A 23,260-nucleotide genomic window follows, 5' to 3' on the forward strand; every position below is an offset into this window, starting at 1 on the left:
GGAAATGATCTTGGCCTCACAATTAACTTATGGAATGGCTTTGAGAAAGACATTTAAACCTCACTCTTCTCATTTGTAAAATAGAGCTTTAGAGGGTTTTGGGTATGGCCAATAGGGTAGCTTTCAGAGCCCAACATTTTAGACATATAATTATTATCACTAAGAATTTATTCTTATTATTTCTTCAGATGCATCTGAGCTTTCTGTAAGACAAGGGGCAAGGGGGCGGAGCTTGAAGATGGCGACCGAACAGTCGGACTTGTTCTGACTCTGGTCCCAGAACAGATAAAAGTAACATCTGAGTCGCTCAGGGAGGGTTGATTGGCAGCTGAGGGGCAGCAGAGGTTTCAAGGAAGCTAGGCAGCGATCCGCTGGACAGGATTTCCAGCCGGTGGCCAACACAGCCACAGCGGCGGCCGCGGCGGCTGCGGCGGCGGCAGAAGCAGCGGCGGCAGCGCTGTGAGAAAGGAGTGGCTTCTCTGAGGCCTGGAAAGCCCACTGCGGAGAGCTCCATCCAGTAGCTGAGACGCCCGAGTTGGCGCTGGCGTGTGGATTCAAAGGAGTTCTTCGGTCACCCACGGAAAGGTCAGAATTTGCGGGGAAAGCCTGAGAGATCGCGGTCCCGCGGTGCCGGCAGCCACAGTAGCCGGGGAGTTCCGGCCCTGCCTCCATGCAGCGCCCGCAAAGCTGAGCCCTAAGAAGGCTGCAGCGACATCTAGTGCTGGGTTTGGCATAAGCTTCCCCAGAAGCGGGAATTTTTTTTTTTTTTTTTTTTTTTAAAGCCAGGGGACACGGGACAGAGTGTTAAGTATCGCGGCTGTCCCGCCAAGGGCGGAGCATCTGGACACCTCGGCGCCTGATCCCCTTCACCCCCTTGCTTCGGAATACTAGGGAAGATCAGCCTAGTTGGGCATATCCGGGGAATTTGCAGGGAGAAAGTGCCTCCCTGGAAACAAGGGATCGGAGCCAGAAGAGATAGTCTGGGAGCCAGCTGGCACCCTGCCAGCTAGAGCCATAGAGAAAGAAGGCTGGAGCAACCAAAAAGACTGGGAGGTCAAACCGGAAACACTGACACCTAAGAGCTGAATTACAAACTGCCCTTCTTTTTTTTTTTTTTCCTTTCTTTTCTTTTGTCTTTTAATTAATCAAAAATAAATGGACACAAATATCTAAGATATAGTCTACTAAAAATTAAGGATTACCTTACAAAACTGAGGTGCAGTGGAAAGCTGGGAACTGCAAGACTGTCTGGTCCGAGAATCAGAAGTGCCAAATACATTAACTGAGGAAGTGAGTGACCAGTACTGGTCATTTTTATGCTAATTTTGCTATACTTTACTTTATTTTCATTTTTTACATCTTTTATTTAATTTTCATTTTTCATATCTTTTACTTAAGAAACAATTTTTTTTCTTTTTTCCTTACTTGATTTTACCTTTTCAATTACTACATTTTTCAATCTCTATCACTATTACTACTGCTATTTTGCAACTTTTTTTAAAAAAAATTTTATTTATTTTTTTTTTCTTTCTTTCTTTTCTTTTTTTTCTCTCTCTAGTACCATTTTATTTTTTCTTTATTTTACATTGGGAGTAACCTTCATTCTATTTTAATCTCTACTATAGCATCATTCAACCCTATCTCAACTCAACCTTTACACTATCACTCTCTTACTAAACTTTACCCTTTAGTCTACAGTTTATCCTATCCCTTTCCGGCTTTAGTTTTTCCTCTATTCTCTCTCTATACCCCCTGCTAAAGCTCTCACTATACTTATAGACCTAAGTTCCAACCCCTGATCCAAGTGTATAAATACCAATCTCTGCACTATATTAACTAGTTAAAAAAAAAAAAAAAAATCCATTCTCCCCTCTATCCTTTTCGCATTGTATGTGTGAAGGTTGATTATTGTGAATTTGTATGCCTTTTAGTGAAATTGTTATGCTTATTCCTGTATTGTTATTGTTGCTTTGTATTTTTTTTTAAATCCTCTGTTTTTGTTTGTTTATTTTACTTCTGTATATCATAGCCTTACTTAATAATAGTGGATATTGTAGTTTGTATTAATCTCCAAGTATTGTTACTGGCATTGGCTGGGTCCAGAGGTTTTTCTATGGCAATTTTCTCCACATATATATAGTTTGTTTCCCATTTCTCTTTTAGTTTGCTTCTTCTCTCTCTTTCTCTCTCTCTCTCTCCCTCTTCTTTTTTTCCCTGTTTTCCAACTTCATTTTGTCATTACTTTTTTCTTCTTCTTCTTTTTCTATCTCTTTATCCCTCCTTTTTTTTAATTTACTTAATTTTTTTTTAATTTTTTTTTTATTTTTTTTTAATTTTTCTTTATTTTATTTTTACCTTTATTCCTTCTCTCCTATCCCCTAAGTTGCCTTTCTCTAGTGGTCACCTTTATTAGAGGTTATTAATATTGTAAATACATTCCTGTTAAGTGCCGCTTGTGTTGTACCTGGTAGTGTTGTATTTTGTACCTCAAAATCAACGCAGGAGAAGGAATACCACATAACCAGACATCCTGAAAAGAGAGGCCATGGGGAGACAAAAACATAGTCCGCACTTGAAAGAAAAGCAGGCATCACCAGAAAAGGAAGTAAACGAGCCAGAGGTAAGCAGCCTGCCAGAGCAAGAATTCAGAGTAATGATCATAGCATGGCTAAAAAGAATGGAAGAGAAATTTGACAAAAGCCAAGAAGAAATGAGAAAGAACCATGAGGAAATGAAGGAGAGCCATGAGGAACTGAAGAAGAACCAAGAAGAAATGAAAAGTGACATCGCTACCATGAAGAACTCAATAGAAAGCATCAAGAGTAGACTAGATGAAGCAGAGGACCGCATCAGTGAGCTAGAAGATAAGATGGAAAAAAATACCCAAGTAGAGCAACTTCTAGAAAAAAAGATTAAAAAGCAGGAGGAGAGCCTACGGGAGCTTTGGGACAAAACAAAACAAAATAATATTCGAATAATAGGGGTTCCAGAAGGAAAGGAAACTGAGGTAGACATGGAAAAAGTATTTCAAGAAATAATGACAGAAAATTTTCCTGAAATAGAAAAGAAAAAACCCACACAAATCCAAGATGCCCGCAGAGTCCCAAGCAAAATGAATCCCAGAAGACAGACTCCAAGGCACATTATAATTAAATTGGCAAACAACAACGACAAAGTAAGAATCTTAAAAGCAGCCAGAGAGAGACAGAAAGTTACATACAAAGGAACCCCCATCAGACTAGCAACTGATTTCTCAACAGAAACTTATCAGGCCAGAAGGGAATGGGATGAAATATACAAAGTCATGCAAAGGAAGGGTCTGAATCCAAGAATACTGTACCCAGCAAGGCTATCAATCAAAATTGAAGGGGAAATCAGGAGCTTCACAGACAAAAAAAGACTGAAGGAATTTATCTCCACCAAACCAGCAATGCAAGAAATGCTAAAGGGTCTACTGTAAAAATAAAGAAATAAGAAGTGAAGAAGGAACACGGGTATAGAATAAAAATGGCGTCAAATGAGTACCTATCAATAATAACCTTAAATGTAAATGGATTAAATGCTCCAATCAAAAGACATAGGGTAACAGATTGGATAAGAAAACAAGACCCATACATCTGTTGTCTACAAGAAACCCACCTCAGAAAAAGAGATGCACACAGACTGAGGGTGAAGGGATGGAAAAAAGTTTTCCAGGCAAATGGAAATGAAAAAAAAGCTGGGGTAGCAATACTTATATCTGACAAATTAGATCTCAGAGTGAAGGACATAACAAGAGATAATGAAGGCCACTTCATAATACTAAAGGGAACAATCCAACAAGAAGAAATAACCCTGGTAAATATATATGCACCCAATACAGGAGCAACCAAATACATTAAAAAACTGCTAGAGGACATTAAGGGAGAGATTAATAGCAATACAATCATAGTAGGAGATTTTAATACCCCACTGTCACCCTTCGACAAATCATCTAAACAAAAAATCAGCAAAGAAATATCAATCCTAAATGACTCACTAGACCAGATGGAATTAATTGACATCTTCAGGACACTCCACCCCAAAGCCACAGAATATACATTCTTCTCAAGTGCACATGGGACATTCTCAAAGATAGACCACATTTTGGGACATAGGCAAAGTCTCTTCAAATTCAAGAAGATAGAAATCATATCAAGTATCTTCTCAAACCATAATGGCATAAAACTGGAAATTAACTACAATAAAAATAATCCAAAGAAATCAAACACATGGAGACTAAACAGCTTGCTATTAAACAAGGACTGGGTTACCAGAGAAATCAAGGAAGAAATTAAAAACATCCTGGAAACAAATGACAATGAAAGCACAACAATCCAAAATCTTTGGGACACAGCAAAAGCAGTTTTGAGAGGGAAGTTCATATCCTTACAAGCCTATTGCAAAAAACTAGAAAAAACAGTAACAGATGATCTAACTCTACAACTCAAAGAGTTAGAAAAGGAGCAACAAGAAAAACCCAGTGTAAGCAGAAGGAAGGAAATAACAAAAATCAGAGCAGAGATAAACGACATAGAGACCAAAAAAACAATACATAAGATCAACAAAACCAAGAGCTGGTTCTTTGAAAGAATAAACAAGATAGATGGACCTCTAGCCAGGCTAACCAAGAAACAAAGAGAGAGGACCCAAATAAACAAAATCAGAAATGAAAGAGGTGAAATAACAACAGACCCCACCGAAATACAACGGATTGTTACAAAATACTACGAACAACTCTATTCCAACAAACTGAACAACCTGGAGGAAATGGACATATTCCTAGAAAAATACAAACTTCCAAAACTCAATCAGGAAGAATCTAAAAATCTCAATAGACCAGTGACTTGGGAAGAAATTGAAACAGTCATCAAAAAGCTTCCAGCAAACAAAAGCCCAGGGCCAGATGGCTTCACAGGAGAGTTTTACCAAACATTCAAGGAAGAACTAAAACCTATCCTCCTCAGACTATTCCAAAAAATTCAAGAGGAAGGAACACTTCCAAACTCCTTCTATGAAGCCAGCATCACCCTAATACCAAAACCCGATAAAGACAACTCAATGAAAGAGAATTACAGGCCAATATCCCTCATGAACATAGATGCCAAAATCCTCAACAAAATTCTAGCAAATCGGCTCCAGCAGAGCATCACAAAGATCATACACCATGACCAAGTAGGATTTATACCAGGAATGCAAGGTTGGTACAATATCCGCAAATCAATAAACGTGATACATCACATAAACAAGTTGAAAGATAAAAATCATATAGTCATATCAATTGATGCAGAAAAAGCATTTGATAAAATCCAACACCCTTTCCTGATAAAAACTCTTAACAAGGTGGGAGTACAAGGATCATACCTCAACGTAATAAAAGCTATATATGATAAACCCACAGCAAACATCATACTCAATGGGCAAAAACTAAAACCATTCCCTCTAAGAACAGGAACAAGACAGGGATGCCCACTATCGCCACTCCTCTTTGACATAGTACTGGAAGTACTAGCCATTGCAATTAGACAAGAGGAGGAAATAAAAGGCATCCAAATTGGAAAAGAAGAAGTAAAGTTATCCTTATTTGCAGACGACATGATACTGTATATAAAAAACCCAAAAGACTCCATTAAAAAACTAATTGGCTTAATAAATGAATTTGGCAATGTAGCAGGATACAAAATTAACACCAAGAAATCTATGGCATTTCTATACACCAACAGTGAGTTTATAGAAACAGAGACTAAAAAAGCAATTCCATTTACGATCGCACCAAAAAAATTAAGATACCTAGGAATAAACTTAACTAAGGAAGTAAAGGACCTATTTGCGGAAAACTACACGACACTGAAAAAAGAAATAGAGGAAGATGTAAACAGATGGAAGAACATACCATGTTCATGGATTGGTAGAATCAACATCATCAAAATGTCCATACTTCCTAAAGCAATCTATAAGTTCAATGCACTCCCCATTAAAATACCAACGGCATATTTCACTGACCTAGAAAGAACTCTCCAAAAGTTCATTTGGAACAATAAAAGACCCCGAATAGCCACAGCAATCCTGAGAAAGAAGAGTAAAGTAGGAGGTATCTCAATACCAGACTTCAAACTGTATTACAAAGCCACTGTTCTCAAAACAGCCTGGTACTGGCACAAAAACAGACATATAGATCAATGGAATCAAATCGAGAACCCAGATATCAACCCAAATCAATATGCTCAATTAATATTTGACAAAGGAGGCACTAATATACAATGGAGTCAAGACAGTCTCTTCAATAAATGGTGTTGGGAAAATTGGACAGATACATGCAAAAGAATGAAACTAGATCACCAACTTACACCATACACAAAAATAAACTCAAAATGGATACAGGACTTAAACATCAGACGGGAAACCATAAAAATACTTGAAGCATCCACAGGCAACAAAATCTCAGACGTATGCCAAAAAAACTTCTTCACTGATACTACCCCTAGTGCAATGGAAGCTAAAGAGAAAATAAACAAATGGGACTACATCAAAATAAAAAGCTTTTTTACAGCAAAAGAAACCATCAACAAAACAACAAGAAAGCCCACTGTGTGGGAGAACATATTTGCAAATGTTACCACTGATAAAGGTTTAATCTCCAACATCTACAAACAGCTTATACAACTAAATAAAAGGAAGATGAATGATCCAATTAAAAAATGGGCAATGGACCTAAATAGAATATTTTCAAAAGAAGACAGAAGGAAGGCCAAAAAGCACATGAAAACATGCTCAAAGTCACTAATTATCCGAGAGATGCAAATCAAAACAACAATGCGGTACCATCTCACACCTGTCAGAATGGCCAACATCAACAAATCAACAAACGACAAGTGTTGGCGAGGTTGCGGAGAAAAAGGAACCCTCGCGCACTGCTGGTGGGAATGTAGACTGGTGCAACCACTGTGGAGAACAGTGTGGAGTTTCCTCAAAAAACTGAAAATGGAACTCCCATTTGACCCAGTAATCCCACTTCTAGGAATATATCCCAAGAAACTTGAAACACCAATCAGAAAGGATATATGCACCCCTATGTTCATAGCAGCACAATCTACAATAGCCAGAATTTGGAAACAGCCTAGGTGCCCGTCAGCAGATGATTGGATCCAAAAACTATGGTACATCTACACAATGGAATACTATGCTGCCATAAAAAAGAAGGATTTCTCATCATTTGCAGCATCCTGGATGGAATTGGAGAACATCATGCTGAGTGAAATAAGCCAATCAATGAAAGAGAAACACCACATGACCTCACTCATTTGTGGATAATAAAGAACATTATAAACTGGTGAACCATAAGATAGATATAGAGACAGTATATCAACAAGTAGACTGTCAAGTTACAGTGGGGACGGGAGGAAGATCTGGGGGAGATAATAGATCAACCGAAGGACTTGTATACATGCATATAAGTGCAACCAATGGACACAAAACTCTGGGGAGGGAGGGGATGTGTGGGAGGGAGGGAGGGGGTAAAAAAAAAAATCAATAAAATATATTAAAAAAAAAAAAAAAAAAAAAAGACAAGGGGCAAGCCTGACTACTCCTTATCCAATTATTTCCGACCTCCAGCAAGAGTTCACTTGGCATACCTGATCTAACTTTAAAAGAATGGAAAACATAAAAAGAAAGAGATGGATTTCAAGTAAGAAGATAATTCTAACTCCTTCTAAACATGCTTCCATACAATGAGAACTCTTTGAGGAGTGGTCACTGAATTTTCCCAAATCATTGATTTTATTAGAATACTTCCTTCTACAGAGAGAGGAGAAGCTTTGAGTGGACCCCTGAGATTAGAGTGCATTGAGCCATGAGTGGAAAAGTTTTTAATTCAGCTGTGACTTGGCTTCTATGCCATGTTTCCTGATATAAAAGAAAAGTTGAACACTGAAAGGTTTGAAAGAATAAGAGGGAAAAGACTGTAGGGCAAAAAGCATAAGTGGTATTGCAGAGTAGTGGTTTTCAAACATCACTGTGCATAAGGGTCACCAGACTCTGATGTGTGGGTACAACTCATGAATTTGCATTTCTAAACAAGCTCATAGATGATGCAAACATGGAAGCTCTGAGGACCACACTTTGAGAACATCTGTAACTGAAGAACATGATGATCACCCATCTGCTCTAGAATGACCCATTTTCCACCCTTTCAGATACTTGATATTACCTAAGAGAGGTAAATGAAGAGAACACATATTCTTATTTTAGATAAATATTTCAGAATAACAGCAATAACAACAAGAATTGCTATAATTTATTTTGTGCCACCCTCTTTCCATATGTAAAATATAATTAATACAACAGACTTATAAGGAAGATTTAAAAAAACATTTTTTGGAAGACAAATATTGAGATGCAGACAACTTACATAATTTGTTGCACAGCTGAAACCGGTTTGGCTCAGTGAATAGAGCATCAGCCTGTGGACTGAAAGGTCCCAGGTTTGATTCTGGTCAAGGGCACGTATGTTGGTTGGGGGCACATACCCAGTAGGGGATGTGCAGGAGGCAACTGATTGATGTTTCTCTCTCATCGATGCTTCTAACTCTCTCCTTTCCTCTCTGTAAAAAATCAATAAATTATATTTAAAAAATGTGTTGCATAGCAAATAAATAATGGAGCCAGGTTTGAATTCAGCCTTTCCTGACATTAAAATCTGTCTTGCAGTATGCTGTTTTAGCTCCAAAAATGGCCATATTAGACTTGATGTCAGCAAGGAGGAATTAAGACATATAAGCAATCAGAGTTGTACACAACTTCTCACTAAAGCTTACTGTGTCTGGCTTTACAAACATTCTTATTTCTCTAAAAATTCCAAGAACTGATGGCATAAACTACAGGAGGAGCATACTCCACTCTTATGGTATGTGTGTGGCCTACTTTATGAACATCTATACCATACCTATTGATTCTAAATACATGGTGTATGTATGCGTATGTGTGTGTGTGTGTGTGTGTGTGTGTGTGTGTGTGTGTGTATGCATATATGTGTGTCCAAATGTTCTGGGTAAGTTATAAAAATTAATAAGATATTTTATTCAGTTGTTTAAATCATACTATTTCAAATATATGTGCCTTTTATATTTCTATTTTTCAAGTTTCCTTTAAATATTTTGAGAGAGTTAAGTCAAGTCATTATATTATGCTTTTCTTCCCCATGGCTAAATAAAGTTCTTACATGTCCAGGTTAATTTGGGGTTTATGCCTATAACCATTAATTCAGGATTCATGTTTTCAGGAGAATGGCTGGCACAGTGAGAGGCTTGGTAACCATTTTTGACTGAATGAACAAATAACTGTCTCACCTTGCTGACACAGCAATGACTGAAAATAGATTTTCTATTTGTTTACAAAAACAAGGTCTATTCAATTATCACTTGGGAAATTTCTAATGCAGTGTTACATGTGCCAGAAGGGAGAAAAAGATTATCTAGATAGAGAAATAAAGAAGAGAACAGAGAGGAGGAGGGAAAGCTCTCTTGTAATTGGTAGAAACCCATGATATAAAATAAATATTTAAAATTAAAATGATATTTTGTCATGTAGAAATAAATTGCTACCATTTCCCAGATTATCCTGTCTAATAAAGAGGAAATATGGAAATTGACCATCATGTCATCACAAAGGTGGTAGAGCCCAAGCCCCTCAGCTCCGCTGGAGTCCCCCAGTCCTTGCAGCCCAGCGAGGGGGGCATCAGGCACACAGTGAAGCTGAACCTGTCTTCAGCCCCCCAGCCACCCAGGTCTGGCCCAAGGTGCAGGCAAGCCTTGGATGGCAGTTGCCCAGACACCCAGGGCCGCCAGAGTCTCAGGCAACCAGGGCCAGCTGAGGCTTGTGCTGCCAGCAGTGGCAGCAGCAGAGGTGTGATGGGGACATCATCTTCCCCTGATCATAGGGTAGCCTCCTGCCCCTGAGGACTATGAGAGGGGGCAGGCCTGGCTTAGGGACCCCCCTCCAGAGCATGAATTTTCATGCACCAGGCCTCTAGTTAAAATGTAATTGGCATATAACATTGTGTAAGTTTAAGATATACAATGTGTTAATTTAACACACTTTGATGATATTTTTTGATGGTAGATTTATGTTATAACAAATGATAACATTTCCTAATACTTGACAGTCAAATAATTTTGTGTGTTAATGTGCTTTGGTTGTTTATGCTTTTGGTGTCATGTCCAAAAGGTTGCTGACAAGACCAGTACAAAAGAGGTTTGCTCCTATGTTGTCTTCATTTTATGTTTAAGTCCTTAAATCATATAAGTTAATTAAATAGGGGTCCAATTTAACTTTTTTGTATGTAGTTATTCAGTTTTTGAAGCACCATGACTTAAGAAAAGATTATTCTTTTTTTTAAAATTTTTTTTTATTGTTCTATTTTATTTTTTTTAATTTTTTTTCATTTATTTATTTATTTTTTATTTTTACATATTTTATTGATTTTTTTTGCCCCCCCTCCCTCCCTCCCACATATCCCCTCCCTCCCCAGAGTTTTATGTCCATTGGTTGTACTTATATGCATGTATACAAGTCCTTCGGTTGATCTATTATCTCCCCCAGATCCTCCTCCCCTCCCCGCTGTAATTTAACAATCTGCTTGTTGTACTGTCTCTATATCTATCTTTTGGTTCATCAGTTTATAATGATCTTTATTATCCACAAATGAGTGGGGTCATGTGGTGTTTCTCTTTCATTGATTGGCTTATTTCACTCAGCATGATGTTCTCCAATTCCATCCAGGTGGCTGCAAATGATGAGAATTCCTTCTTTTTTATGGCAGCATAGTATTCCATTGTGTAGATGTACCATGGTTTTTTGATCCAATCATCTGCTGACGGGCACCTAGGCTGTTTCCAAATTCTGGCTATTGTAGATTGTGCTGCTATGAACATAGGGGTGCATATATCCTTTCTGATTGGTGTTTCTAGTTTCTTGGGATATATTCCTAGGAGTGGGATTACTGGGTCAAATGGGAGTTCCATTTTCAGTTTTTTGAGGAAACTCCACACTGTTCTCCACAGTGGTTGCACCAGACTGCATTCCCACCAGCAGTGCACGAGGGTTCCTTTTTCTCCACAACCTCGCCAACACTTGTCGTTTGTCAATTTGTTGATGTTGGCCATTCTGACAGGTGTGAGATGGTACCGCATTGTTGTTTTGATTTGCATCTCTTGTATAATTAGTGACTTTGAGCATGTTTTCATGTGCCTTTTGGCCTTCCTTCTGTCTTCTTTTGAAAATATTCTATTTAGGTCCATTGCCCATTTCTTAATTGGATCATTCATCTTCCTTTTATTTAGTTGTATCAGCTGTCTGTAGATGTTTCACTGACCTAGAAAGAACTCTCCAAAAGTTCATTTGGAACAATAAAAGACCCAGAATAGCCACAGCAATCCTGAGAAAGAAGGATAAAGTAGGAGGGATCTCAATACCGGACTTCAAACTGTATTACAAAGCCACTGTTCTCAAAACAGCCTGGTACTGGCACAAGAACAGACATATAGATCAATGGAATAGAATCAAGAACCCAGATATCAACCCAAATCAATATGCTCAATTAATATTTGACAAAGGAGGCACGAATATACAATGGAGTCAAGACAGTTTCTTCAATAAATGGTGTTGGGAAAATTGGACAGACACATGCAAAAGAATGAAACTAGATCACCAACTTACACCATACACAAAAATAAACTCAAAATGGATACAGGACTTAAACATCAAATGGGAAACCATAAAAATACTAGAAGCATCCACAGGCAGCAAAATCTCAGACGTATGCCAAAAGAACTTCTTCACTGATACTGCGCCTAGGGCAATGGAAGCTAAAGAGAAAATAAACAAATGGGACTACATCAAAATAAAAAGCTTTTTTACAGCAAAAGAAACCATCAACAAAACAACAGGAAAGCCCACGGTGTGGGAGAACATATTTGAAAAGATTATTCTTTTGAGTATTCTTGGCTTCCTTGTCAAGTATCTGTTGACCATAAATGTGTGGGTTCATTTATGGGCTCTCTCTCTTCTGCCCTAGTGGGCTGTGGTTTATTTTTATGCAGGATCACATTTTTTAGATAACTGTAACTTTGTAGCATAGTTTGAATTTGAGAGAAGTGATACATCTAGTTTGTTCTTTCTTAGTATTATTTTAGCTAGTCGAGGTCTTTTGTGATTTTATACAAAGTTTAGGATTTCTATTTCTGTGAGGAAAAAAAACTGTTGGTATTTTAATAGGGATTGAACTGAATCTATAGATGGCTTTGAGTAGAACAGACAACTTAACAGTATTAATTTTTTTGACCCATGAACATGAAATACTTTCTATTTGTTTGACTTCTTAAAAAGCTTTCATTAAAATCTTCCAGTTGATAATGTACAGATCTTTCACCCCTTTGATCCTTGATAGTTTTATTTTTAAATATTTTAATGTATTTGATGCTATTTAGAATGGAGTTGATTTATTTTTTTCAGATGTCTTAATATTAGTTGTAGAAATGCAACTAATCTATGAATGTTGGTTTTTGTATCATACAACTTCACTGAATTTGTAAACCAGTTCTTACCATCTTTTGGCAAAGCCTTTGGAATTTGTTTATATATAAGACCATGACATCTGCAAATAAAGTCAATTTTATTTTTGGATGCCTCTTATTTATTTATTTTTTTCTGCCTTATTGCTCTGAATAAGTATTTTGTTGAATAAGTTTGGTGAAAATACATATTTGTATCTAGTTCCTAATTTTAGAGTGAAAAATTTCATCATTAAGTACTGTGTGTCTTTGCATATGACTGTTAGTATCTTAAGGAATTATCCTTATATACATAATTTGTTGTATGTTTTCATTTGTAAAGGATATTTTATTCTGTCAAGTGCTTTATTTATACCTGCTGAGTTATTGGATTGTTTTTATTTTCTATTCTATCAATATGGCAGATCACAATTACTTATTTGTATACTAGTGGCCCAGTGCACAAAATTAATGCATGGGGGCATGTCCCTTAGCCCAGCCTGCACCTCTCCAATCTGAGACCCCTCCCCTCAGGGGATGTCCAACTGCAGGGGATGTCCCTGTGGAATTGGGCCTAAAACAGCAGTCAGACATTAATCTTGTGATCTGGGACTGCTGACTCCTAACATCTGCCTGATCACCCCTAACCACTCTGCCTGCTGCCTTGCCCACCCTCAACTTCCCCCTCTACTGACCTGATCACCCCCAAATGTCCTCCCCTGCTGGCCTCATCGCCCCCAACTGCCCTCCCTGGCCAGAGGCCCTTCATGGTCGGGATGGAATGCTTGCCTCATTGTCATGGCCACTCATGCATCCTGCTCTCAGCTGCAGCTTCCCCATAACTGGGAGACTCAGGCAGGGCTTAGAGGACTGGGCACCACCATCCATCTTATGGCTATGGGTGCTGCCATCTTTGTGGAAGAGTGACAGTCAATTTGCATACTCTTTTTTTATTAGATAGGATATTGCAACATCCCCACATACCAAGAATAAATCCCACTTGATCATAGTATATGAGCCTTTAAATGTGCTGTTGAATTTAGTTTGCTAATAATTTGTTGAGAAGTTTTAAAACTATGTTCATCAGGAGATTAGCCTGTAATTTTATATTCTTTTGTTCTTATCTGGCTTTGGGATCAGATACTGCTGGCTTTGTAAAATTAATTTGGGAGTATTCAAATTTTGGGGAAGAGTTTGAGTAGACTTCTCACCCATTCTTTAAATGTTTGGGACAATTACCCACTGATACCATGCAGTCCTGCACATTTATTGTGTTGGGAGATTTTTGATTCCTGATTTAACTCTTCAGATTTTCTATTCTTTCTAATTCAGTTTTAGAAGGTTGCATGATTGCAGGAGCTGGCCCATTTCTTCTTGGTTATACAATTTGTTAGGATAAAAGTATTCATATTATTATCTTATGATCCTTTGTATTTCTGTGGAAACAGTTGTTATATCTCTTGTTATTTTACTTATTGGATCTTTTTTCCCCTTAGTCTAGCTAAAGATTTGTCAACATATATTTTCACAAGAAAATATAACAAAACCTCAGCTCTTATTTTTGTTAGTTTTATATATTAAAATAGCTCCTTGAGGTATATAGTTAGGTTTTTTACATGAGGTGATAATTGTTAATGTATATATTTATTGTTATTAACTTTGCTCTTATAATTACTTTTATATCATCTCCCTGTTATGCTAAGCTATGTTTCCATTTTGTTTGTTTCAATACTTTTAAAATTTTATTTCCCTTTTAATTTCTTTTTGGTTGTTCAGGAGTATATTGTTAATAGCATGTATTGTGAATTTTCTGTTTTTGTTCTATTGTTTATTTCTAATTGCATACCATTTTTGTCAAAAGAGAGTGTGGATTTCAATCTTTTCAAATTTGCTAAAATTTGTTTTGTGATCTATCCTATGATTCATCCTGAAGTCTACTGTGTGTACACTTGTGAGACATTTGTGTCTGTACTCTGGTGGAGGAATTGTTCTGTATAAGACTGCTAGATTTATTTGAACTAAAAGTATGGTTTGCATCCCACATTTCTGCAGTAATTATTGTCTGAATGATCTATCTATTTATGAAAGTGAGGTATTGAAGTCCCCCACTATTATTGTATTGTTGTCTATTTCTGATCTGTTAGCATTTTCTTATATTTATGTGCTTCAATGTTGAGTCTGTGTATAATTATAATTGTTATATTGCCTTGATGAATTAACCCTTTTATAATGACTTTATTTATCTCTTATTAACACTCTTTTGGCCTAAACTTATTTTTCTGACATCATAAAGGTATACCTTGTCTATTTTGCTTTACACTTGCATGGAATATATTTTCTATCCTTTCACTTTGTGCCTATGTGTGTCCTTAAAGCTGAAATTAGTCTCTTGTAGACAGCACAGTGTTGGGTCTTTGTTGTTGTTGTTTTTCCCCCCACATTCAAATACTCTATGCCTTTTGATTAAAAAGTAATACATTTACATTTAAAGTAATTATTGTTAAGTAAGGACTTACTACTATATTCTTATTATTTTCTAGTCACTTGTGGTTTTGTTGTTCTCTTCTTCTCTTGCTGCCTTACTTCATGAATCCATAATTTTTGTATTGTTATGCCTTGAATCTCTATCTTTGTGAACCTACTGCAGGATTTTTACTTCCTGGTTAATACAAATATTGCATAAAACATTATAAACTTACTAGAGGTCCGATGCATGAAATACATGCAAGAGTAGGTCTTCCTTCCCCCAGCTGCTGGCACCAGCTTCCCTCTGACACCCAGGACCCGGGCTTACCTTGCAGCCCTGGCTTCATCCAGAAGGTTGTCTGAAGGACATACAGTCTAATTAGCATATTTTATTATTACAGATTATATTGCACATATATATGTTCTATTGTACATAGATAATAATTTGGCTTTGATTATATACAAAAGCTTTTACCTTTCCTCCCTATCTTTTTATAATTTTTATTACTCAATTGCTTATTAGTGTTTTTGTTTATTCAATCACATATTCAAAAAATTCTTTTTAATTTTCTAATATCTGTCATCTGCTTTGAATAAGTTTACATTATTAAAATACAGCAAACGTGTTTTTAAGAATTAACGTATAGTACATATAAGGTACCATATTCAATAAATTTACAGAAACCATGTCAAAGAGCCTGGCTGGCATGGCTCAGTGTTTGAGCATCAGCCTATGCTTTGATTCCTAGTCAGGGCCCATGCCAGGGTTACTGGCTCAATCCCCAGTGGGGGACATGAAGGAGGCAGTTGATCAATGATTCTTTCTCATCATTCTCCCTCTATTTCTCTCTTTCTATCTCTCTCTCCCTCTTCCTTCCTCTCTGAAGTCTATATATCTATATATAAACATATATATTTATATCAAGAGAAACAGTGACAAAGACCAAGAATTTTAAAGAATAAGGATAAGCTTTTCAGTGCATATCTATTGACAAAATAAAAGAGTGAAAAAATTTCAAATAGCTTCGATATGGAGTAATTGGCAGAACCTTTTAAGTTTTTAATGTTACAATTTGTATGATCTTATATTCTGTATCCATTATCAAATTATTTTAATACTTTTATTCTTTAATCTTTACTAGGCTTAAATATTTTAACATACCATTATATAACACTATTAGAGCATTCTGATTCTAAATATATGCTTACTTTTACAACTATGATGTGTTTTTCTATAATATCTATTAGCATCCTTTTGTTTCAGCATTAAGAACTCTTTTTAGCATTAAACATAGACAATTTTGGCAGCGATGAATTCCTTCAGTTTTGTTTCTTATGGAAAAATCTTTATATCACATTCAGTTTTGAATATTATTAACCTAATGTATTCTTGATTGGCACTTTCTTTCAGTACTTTGAATACATTATCCAATTCTCTTCCATTGGGCAAGTTTTCTACTGAGAAACACAGAGACTTATAAAATCTCTTGCATGAACAATTTTTTTTTCTTGCTATTTTCAAAATTATTTTCTTGTCTTTGTTTTTAGACAGTTTTATTTTAATGAGTCATGGAAAAGATCATTTTGGATTGAACTCATGGTGTGACCTATACCTTCATGAAGTTAGGTTTTCTAATCTCACCCCATATTTGGGAAGTTCTCAGCCATTATTTATTTATGTAAACATAAGTTTCTGCCCCCTCCTTCCTCTCTTCTTTTCCTAGAATTATAGTGATATATATATATATATATTCCTGAATATCATAATTAAATACATAATTTTAATGAATAAAGATTCATATTAATTTAAATGTGACAAAATATCTTTATCTAGACATTTTTATTTTCCTTCCAACACTTGGTTCCTTTTGGAAATAATGAGAGATTTCGGCATTGTGGTCTCCTGTGGAAGTAGTCTCAGTGACAGAAAAAAAGGAAATAAGCTGAGTATGGTGCAGAAAAAACTCCAGGACTCAACTTGACAGAGTATTAATTGGGGGTTCTTTTTCCTCCTCATACCAGCTTATAATGATGATGTGGTCACTGATGGGTTTATTACATTTTAATGGCATGCTCCTTTTTTGAAGCCCTCACTATTCTTCTTTTCATTTATGATGCATGATGACTTCATTTGGAATTTCCATACATTGTGCTTACAATGTAATATATTTTGGTTACTGGCACTTTATGAGTAATAGGAAAAAAGCAAATTAGAATACTAAAGCAAAATGAATTGAAGAAGAAAGTTTAAATATTTCTTGTGTTATGTGAAGTGAAGTGTTATTTAAAATAAGGAAGGCAAGACATTATATAAAAATATGGGGACAAATTAAAAGATAAATTAAAAAAAAACATTTACTTGATATTTGTTAAAAGAAGTTAGTGTGTCTATCCCAACAGTTATACCAAATGAAGGTTGAAATAGACCATGATCCCTACAATCTAAATGCAAGTACATGTTTCTATTCTCTTCGCAAAGAACCAATAAAGTCTCCCAAGTTGTATGTGGTAGACTAAATTATATCAACTAATCAAAATTATCTTAGAGTTATTTGAGGAGAGAAAATGATTCAGGTCTCACTAAAATTGGAGTGATTTGCAAAAAACTGAGATGGAGTTTTCATGTCATCACTACAAAAAGTCCTGTTAATGAACCTTAATATTTTTGAAGACAAAATGTCTATGAGAAAACAGACAAACAAGACAACAAAACAACACATGATGTAGCAAAGAGAACATGCACCTCTCTTGAATATGTTATGTATGAGGTGGATGCTCTATTAGTGCTTAGCATGGTAGCATTTCCCTGATGGGGAGTCTATAGAGCATAGTTACCCTTTCAGTGTCCCAGCATTTTTAGATCATCAGTATTGAAATCTTCACTGATGCTCATTAACCATCACAGACATTACTTGGCACATCACTCTTCCCTCTGTTGAGATCAAATTAAACCCTTTAGTTTTGGTAACACAGGCAATCACTATAAGATGACTAGATGTGGTAGTGAGATATGTATTTGCTATTTAGAGTCCGCCTGAATGTCTCCTTGAGATCAAGAACAAGCACTGTTGTTTTTAAATCATATGTGAGCATGCCAGGGATGTTGATGATCATGGAAATTAAAATGATGACAACAGAAACCACAATTCAATCAAGACTTGTTTTATAATCCCTAAATTAAGCTGAAGGGATTATAAAAATAGCATAAGAATGTTGTACTTATGGAACATATGAATCTGACTAAAGAGATGTGATAAATATATGCATTTATTTACCTATATATATAAAAGCCTAAGCACTCAAATAACCAAATGATCAGACAACTGGATGATGGATAATAGGCCAGTAGCTATGACATGCTCTACCATCAGGGGGCAGAGCCAACGCAGGAGCTGCCCCTTTATGGTCAGTGAGCTCCCACAGCAGGGGTGCTGCTGACAGATGGGTGCCAAACACCAGGCTCACAGCACGTGAGTGCAGCTGTTGCAGTGGCTGCAAGCTCAGCTGGGCAAGATAAGTGAAAGCAACACCCACCATGGGAGAGGGCTCCTCCCTGCTGCCTGCCACTTCGGTCACTATTTCGTGTTGTGTGGGATCAATGTGGACAGTGAGCTGGAGCCTGATGAGCTGGTGGGTAAGGCCAGGCTGTGGCAGGGCGGAGGTCCACTGATCCCTGCAGGCCCGGCCGAGGGACCCTACTGGGGTATGAATCTGTGCACTGTGCCTCTAGTATAAAATATAAAGCAACATTTTTCAAATGGCCAAAGGGACAGAAATTCATAGGATTTAGTACTAGACACATGATGCTAGTCTAATAAATTATCTAACAAAAACTTAGATTAAATATACAAAGTCTTAGAAAGGCACAACTACAAATATGGACATACAAAGAAATAGAAAATATAAATTAAGACATACCACAGAAGAGGATTTAATGGATCATTTTTTAAAACTTCTCAGATCTAGATGACTTTATTGGTTATTTGTACTAAATTTAAAGATAATCAATAGCAATCATTTAAAAATACTTCCAAAAAACAGGGAAAAAGGTCACTTTCCAACTCACTCTATGAAACTAGTGTTATTCTGATACCAAAACCAGAGAAATATGTCACAAAGAAGGAAAATTATAGGCCACTATTCATTATAGATGAATATAGATGCAAAAATAATTTATAAAACATTAGCAAACGTAATTCAGGAAATAAATTAAAAAGAATATGCAATGTAATAAAATAGAATGTATTCCAAGTATGCAAGTATGCAAGATTGGTTTAATAAGAATGGCTAGTGACATTTTTAGGGCATGATGTTTTCTTTAGGGGTGATGGAAATGTTCCAGAATTAGATAGCAGTCATAGGCACACAACATTGTGATGGTATTAAATTCCACTGAACTGTACACTGTAATAATGGTCTAAAATTATAGATCTTATGTTATGTATGCTTTAGCACAATGAAAAATAGTGCTAAAACTAAAAAATCAATCAATATCACAAATTATATTAATATAATAAAAGATAAAATAATACCATAATTAATCCAAAAGATGAAGATAAGCATTTGATAAAATGTGTCACTCAAACTTAAAAATAGAAAACTTTTACAACCTATGAAAAAAACACATATTATACTATACTTAATGGTCAAAGACAAAAGATTGCTCCATATATCAGAAGCAAGATGTCCTCTCTCTCCACTTATGCTCAACATTTTACTGGAGGTTCTACCCAGAGCAATTTAGGCAAGAAAAATACATTTAAAAACATTCAGGCTGGAAAGAAAGAAGTATACTTTCTATTTACAAATGGCACATTCTGTATAAATAAAATTCTTTAAAAGAACTAGTAGAACAATAAAATGAATTTAGCATGGTGGCAAAATATAAGATCAATATACAAAATTTTACTGTATTTGTATATAAAAAATTGAACAGACAGAAATGAAATTAGAAAAATAATTCCATTTGCAATAACATGAAATACATAACATTAAAACTTTTTAAAATATATTTTATTGATTTTTTTACAGAGAGGAAGGGAGAGGGACAGAGAGCTAGAAACATTGATGAGAGAGAAACATCGATCAGCTGCCTCCTGCACACACCCCACTGGGGATGTGCCAGCAACCAAGATACATGCCCTTGACCGGAATCGAACCTGGGACCCTTCAGTCTGCAGGCCGATGCTCTATCCACTGAGCCAAACCGGTTTTGGCAACATTAAAACTTTTAATAAAAGAAGTGCAAATCTTATATAATAAAAACCATAAATCATTGATAAAAGAAATTAAAGAAAATCGAAATAAATAAAAGAAGAACTACCATATTCATGGATCAGAAACTTTAATAAGCATTAATATGACAAAAAGTAATACCGATTCTCCACAAACTCATCCATAATATACAATAGAATTCTATACTTCTGATTTCATAGGATGGAACCAGCAATATTCTGATACCAGGATTGCGTATATGCTTCTTTATGAAAAGTCTAGTTGGGGTATCTTCCCCAATGAGTGCTGGGTGTGGAGTCCTTATGGTATCTCTAGAGAAGAGGAAGAGTGCTTTTTTATTGGTGTGGAATTATATACCTGGGTTTCCAAAGTCTAGTCCTGAAAGAAGCATAGTTAGGGTTTCAGTGGAACAGAAAGCAAAGCCAGTGTCCAGAGCTCCCATTCCCTGTCACAGCTGGGTCCAGGTCAACATCAGGCCAGTTTCAGTCCATGAGTCCATTGCGTGGGGGTCCGCATGGCCATGGGTCACCTGGGAGAGCACAGGAAGCAGGAGGGAGAGAGCCCCGCAAGGCAGGAGTCAAAAAAGAGAAACCACCACGAGGAGCAAGAGAATGAACTTCTTTGTTCAGGGAATTAGGTATCCTAAATCTTCCCTCGCTTGCAGCAGCAACGCCCATTCTGGCAATGACCTCTGTCCCCAGGTGTGACTGATAGCAAGCTTTACTAGGCCTGTGTTACCTTTCCTCCTGCCCAGTCCCTCACCCCAGTGATCTGCAGGGAATGGGCGGTGGGCAGATGGCTGCCTGGGTAGGGTTAAGTTGTAGCTTCCTCAAGAAGCCGCCTAAATGGCATCCTTATAATATTTGGCCTTTCCTTTGCTCCTTCCCTGTTATTAATAACTAATTACAACATTATCACAGTCTGCATTATCAGTGCTTATTTAATTGTTTCCTTAGCAGAGTGCTCGTTGCCTACTAAATGCCTCCTCAATACACGTGAAAACATCTACAGCACAGAGCCGCTCCTGGGATTTAGATAAACCTGATTTCAGTGTAGTTTTTGACCCTTTCCCTCATGTCCTACATCGGTACAGACCGTCACTGATAAGATGACACATACAGATGCCTATACTGAGTAGATCCAGATCTACAACTGCCTACTTATTTTCTTTTTAAAATATTTTTATTGATTCTGAGATTCTATATGTATTACATAGGCTAGGTTCCCAGAAATTAGTTAATAATCCAATATTCCACTGTTTGTTACTATTTTCTACTTATTTTTAGGTTTCCCTCCAAACATCTGGAACCTGAAATCTAGGTTAAAACCATAGAACAGAGTGGTAGAGCAAATATATGAAATGAGGGTGCTTTTTCTTAATTAAATTGCTTGGGTTTTTGTACAATCTAAATTGCATAGCTCTGAAATAAATTTCAACAGAATATTTTTTTCTCACCAGAGACATCCTCACTCAATTTTACTCTTTTCCTACCAACATCAAGTTGTCTAAAATCTCAGCTCAGAGGCCTCCAATCTCTGCTTGGAAGCCTTTTTCAATTCCTCTAGAACAGGTTGGGTTCTCCTGTACTCTCCTGCTGTGCCTTAAGGTCAGGGCTTCTACCTCATCCTATGGTTATGGCTCCATGACTGCCTTCTTCACTACACTGTGAAGTCCTCCAGGGTGGGGATGCCACCTACTTTGTCTCTGTCTTCCATTTCCCATTGTAGATCATGGGGCATAGTGGGCATGCAATAATGCCACGTGACTAAGCTAGTTTCTGAAGGAGTAAGGAATGCAATACTGAACAGAGATTTTAGACAATTCCTGGTCAGAGAAACATTGTACAAAAGGGCAATACTGTATGTATCTAAAAACAATGTGGTCCTCTCAGAAACCACTTTCTCTCTTATAAGATTTTTCAGGGTTGTTTTGTAAGTCAATTTACATGCATTTCCAGTTAGTTTGCCTAAAAAGAAGCTGACACTTCTTTGAGCCTCTGCTCTTATCTTCACATCAATTGCTCTAATATGTTATATTGGGATGGCCCTCCCATGCAATCCCAGGTAATGCAATGATCTAATGCTCAGTTATCATGTTCACCTATGTGATCACAAATATTGAAAAAGAAATAAAGCTCTGAATACCGCACTATATTTATGTAATCCTCCTATTTGCCTCAGTTCAGGGGTTATAAGCTTATAGGATCAAATAGTCTTTCTTCATTTCCTCTGCTGAGGTCAGAAAAGTTGGACTGGATCTGCACTTGTCAATATTTCAATTGCTTTTAGTGTCATTTCAATAGATATGTTCTACTTGATTCATTTTCTCTGTGTGTTTAAAATATCTGACCTGTTGTTGGTTTAGTGTCCTTATATCAACTACTTTGCAGTGCCAAACTTAAATCAAAGAAAATCGAATGTGCTTCTCAAGATAAGCATATAAAAAGCACTGATTGCATACAACTTCATTTTATAATGTCATTGTTCATATTTTACTTCCTTCATTCTGGTTTTTCCTGGAACACAGCTACAGAGCTTTCTATTAAAAATTAATTAAATAGAAATTAATGCAAATATACATGAGAGCTAAACATACTATAGATTTTTAAACAGTAGGAATTTATTTCTTACAGTTTTAGACACTGGACACTTAAGATCAAGGGCTGGGTAGTTGTAGTGTCTGGGGAAGACCCTCTTCCTAGCTGATAGATGCAGGTATTGTGGGTTTTTTCCTACAACTCCACATGGTGGAATGTGCAGGAGAACTCTCTAGAACCTCTTTCAGAAAGGCATTTATTTCATCGTAAGCAACCTACTCTCTAACTTAATCGCCTCCCAAAACCCTCGCCTTCAAATACTATCACTTTGGGTATCAGGTTACAACATTTAAGTTAGGACATAAAAAGTTTTAGTCTACAGCAAAGTATAATTGTGGTTATGTGTCTATCCAAAATCAAATTTGCTAATTGAGCAAGTTGTTTTATTTAATTTAA

Source organism: Pipistrellus hanaki, assembly GCF_964339955.1.
Source record: "Pipistrellus hanaki genome assembly, chromosome: 8".
Taxonomy (NCBI): Eukaryota; Metazoa; Chordata; class Mammalia; order Chiroptera; family Vespertilionidae; genus Pipistrellus; species Pipistrellus hanaki.